Source organism: Trichosurus vulpecula, chromosome 6, assembly GCF_011100635.1.
Source record: "Trichosurus vulpecula isolate mTriVul1 chromosome 6, mTriVul1.pri, whole genome shotgun sequence".
NCBI lineage: Eukaryota > Metazoa > Chordata > Mammalia > Diprotodontia > Phalangeridae > Trichosurus > Trichosurus vulpecula.
The window spans coordinates 796,484-800,415 of NC_050578.1; positions in this window are offsets into that span (position 1 = coordinate 796,484).

Below are 3,932 nucleotides of genomic sequence, written 5' to 3' on the forward strand. Positions count from 1 at the left end.
ATTTCCAGGAGTTTGCATTGGATTCTTGAAAATAGTCATCCAACAAGGGCCATAAAACCCAATTACCATATGGAGCTAGACAAGATGGATTCCATTTCCCTCTCACTTTCCCATTGTTCTCCTCTGCCAGGTATTATGCCATGTATACTTGGGAATCCTATACGTATACTGTATACTGGGAATTCTAGGTAAAATCTGCTCACTGATGAAGGGATCTGCCTTCTTGTATCTCACATTTCAGTGTCATGTCACCATAAAAATGGAAGTTGGTGGGAATGTATGAAGCTACATATGATCATGAAGAAAAGTAACCCAATGATGCCTGCTAAAAGAGTAATGACTGGAGACAACCCAGAAATCACAAAAGAACAGCAATAAATTCTCAAATTGCTTAAAATAGAAAATTCATCAAGAAAGGGTGGGAAGTAATCTATGCAGTTCAACCAATGGACCATTTATTGGCACTTGGGATAGGAATATAATGAATGAAACCATCCCTGCTCTCAAGAAATTTATATTCTATTAGGAGAGATAACATGTACATGTTTAGGAGGGCATGCACAAAACTGTTCTGCCTGCTTCCATCTGAGCATGTATACTGAGACAGTACTGAGTCACTGTGGGGATGGAAAGGTGAACTCCATGGCTTCTCCCTAATGGCCAGGTGGGACTCAGCAAATGGGCACTTTGGTGATAACAAATGATCCACTTCTTGGCTATAGGGTGTGAAGCAACAAGAGAATCTATTATCCCCAATGTGCCCAAGCATCGAGCTAGTTCAGCCAGAAAGAGATAATGATCCTGCCCATGTCCTGTTGAACCTCTGGTAACAGAAGGCTATGTAGTGTACTGGAGTTTAACACATAGGCAGACAAGTGGGTGTTACCCACTTCAGAGATGCTGGGGACCTGCTCCTAAGCAACAAGAGGAATGAAAAATGTGTGGATACTCTGCATTGGATTATCACATGAGTGGGAATAGCCCATTTCTCACTAGCTATGCAGAAAGAACTGTCTGAATTTTTACACAATCCAACTAAAGACATTTTGTTTTTCCATAATTTGAGGCTAGAGGGTGTGGCCTCATTCACTTCCAGCAGGCAACACCCTATAGTAAGTGGGGAGGGCCAAAGGACTACCCTTTCCCCCTTTGCCTTGTGTCCCTGAGAAATAGGCTTGGGATGTGGTTCTGTTTCATTTGTCCTTTTTAGTTCCAGTTGCAGGAAGGGTAACTCTGACTTGAGAGCTCAAGATTCAGGCTGGATTTTGTATTCAGACCAACAAGGAATCCCCAAGAATCCAGCATTCCAGGATGCTAACCCAGTGAGGCTTTAGATTCAAGTTTGGTGGGACTGAAGCTATGTAAGAACTGAGTCAAGCTGAAAGCTGAGTCCCCACCACACATCTACAGAGGCTGATGGGGTCTAGGGGTGATTAAGCTCTTAAGATATTGGGGGAAATGGTTGTTTGCTCTTGCTGTACTTTGAAGTAAATATTACTTTGTAAAAGCTAAACTGGTGTTAAGTGGTTAAATATAGCAGAAGTTCTAGTTACTGAGCCCCCTAAAATTAGGGTGGGGATGCAATAAATGTGGGTGAGAACTGCATTTAGGGTTAGGGTTAATCCTAACCCCAACCCTAACCCACATTGGCTAGAGCCAACGGTAGAGAGGAGAGATCTCACCATCAGGGAATTGGAGAAAGAGCTATGTAAATATAGCAGACCTGGAGCTCAGACAGTGGGGGAAGAGCAAATATACGTTTCAATACAATAAAAAAGATTTTTTAAAGATACAATCTAGTTAAGGAGGAAAGGCAGTCACAGTCAGGTAGACTAGGAAAAAAAAATTCCCATGTAGAAGGCAGACAGCTGTATCTTAAAATAAGAGAAAGATTCTGCGAATTGGAGGAAAGGAGGAAGTGCATTCCTGGCATGAGGGAATAAGCAAGACAAAAGCATGGGGATGGGCCATGGCCTGAGGAACAGAGAAAAGGCCAGTTTGATGGACTGTATCATGTGTTAAGAGAACTGATGGATAATGAGGCTGAAATGCAAGGTGGAGAACAAGTTAGAAGGGCTTAGAAACCGAGAAGCAATATAGAGCCAGCTGACTTCATTCCTATCAGAGCTCTGAAGGTAAATATTCATATACTCAGTGGAGAGGGATGTGTCTTTTTTTAGTGTGAAATAAGTAAATTAATTCATCATACAAAATATTTGCAAAGAATGTGAAGCCCTGTATTTGTATGTATGTAAGAGACAAAGCCAGAGAAACATGGAGAAGGAAGAGACAGAGACAGAGAGAGAATCCAATTGACAATTTACAACTAAGAGAAGGAAAATGTCTCAGACAAGAAGGTAGCAGTAAAAAGAGTACTGACATTGGCATCAAAGAAACTGAGTTTAAATCCTGGCTCAGCTTCTTACAATCACGTGACTTTGGGCTTCTCATCTACTCACTCTGGGCCTCTGTATTGTCATGAACAAAATGAAGGAGACAGACTATAAACTTTTTAAGGTCACTTTTGGGTTAATATATGTAAACAAACAAAACTAAAATAGGGCAAGAGCAGGGAAACGATACATGCCCTCAGTACAAGCCAAAGCCGCTGACCTTGAAAACAAAATGTACAGAGCTAACTTACATGTCATGGGTCTACTAGAAGGCAGTGACAATAACATAATGCAGGAAAAAAACCAAGAACATTGTTCGGAATTGATTATAGAAAACAAATGAATGATGAGGATAACTCACAGATCAGTTCCCTACAAAATATTCTCCTTGGCTTTAAATTCCAAATGGATGGTTAGAAATTGAACAATTTCAATGACAACTAAGCAGACAGGAAAAAAAAGACACTTCCTAACATAAAGCAAACACCTACAGATGAATCACTGTCTTTTATGTGAGGGAATAGCAAATGAGAGATCGCACAAATGGAGAAGAAAGGATGGGGATAACGGGGGATGGGAGATGCATCATTGCTAATCCATGTGTGAAAAGTGAAGGAATGGGGACTCACAAAGACCCTCAAAAAGGAGAAAGGGTTGTGGGAAAATATGATCAAGACTGCGGTGGAAACTTTTGGGAAATTGGTTAGAGAAATGATTATTTCTTTATTGCACTTAATAACTAATTATTGAAGTAGGACCAAGCCATTTTCTACTTCCTCATCCAGAAATGTACTAGTGTAGGAAATCCTGTTCAAAGACTTATGCTGCCAGGAAGGCTAAGATCTAATCAAAGAGAGTAAAGAAATTATAAGTTTAGGAGAATGGGTGGATTCCTGCTCTTTGTGTTTACTCAGACAAGTCTGGGAAAATGTGCATTATCCCTTTTGTCAAATGGGGGATATGGAATTTGATAAATCTCTTTGACCAAGGTTTGTGTGCTCAGTGTCATGTATCCCAATACCTTCATTGGAGTAAGTCCTTTTCTCATTGTAATATTTATTCTCTCATTACTTGTTAAACAGTCACAGTCAATTGCCACCCTCAAGAACTCCCACTCTTCCAAGGGTATATAAGCATTGAGTGGGTTCCATGAGGGCTCTTTGGCATTTGAGAGTGTTATTGACCCCTTTATTAGTAAAATGCTAGCATTATTAATAAAATGATTAATTCCCAAGGAACTATGCCTCTTGAAATTTTGAAACATCACACTGGAAAGGATGAGACATCTTACTTCAGGTAGAAAGGAGAGTGTGCCTCTGAAGAGTATTCCCATGGGAGGAGGTGTATGTGTGTGTGTGTGTGTGTGTGTGTGTCTGTGTGTGTGTGTGTGTGTGTGTTTACATGTGCTCCTCTGTGTGTGGGCATAATGAGATGTAGGACCTTTACTTAGGGTAAGTTTATACTCAGGGTGGTGAAAGGGAATGTATAGGCAGAAGTGGGAAGTCAGAGCCTTTAAAAAAGAGACAGATCATGAAGAGA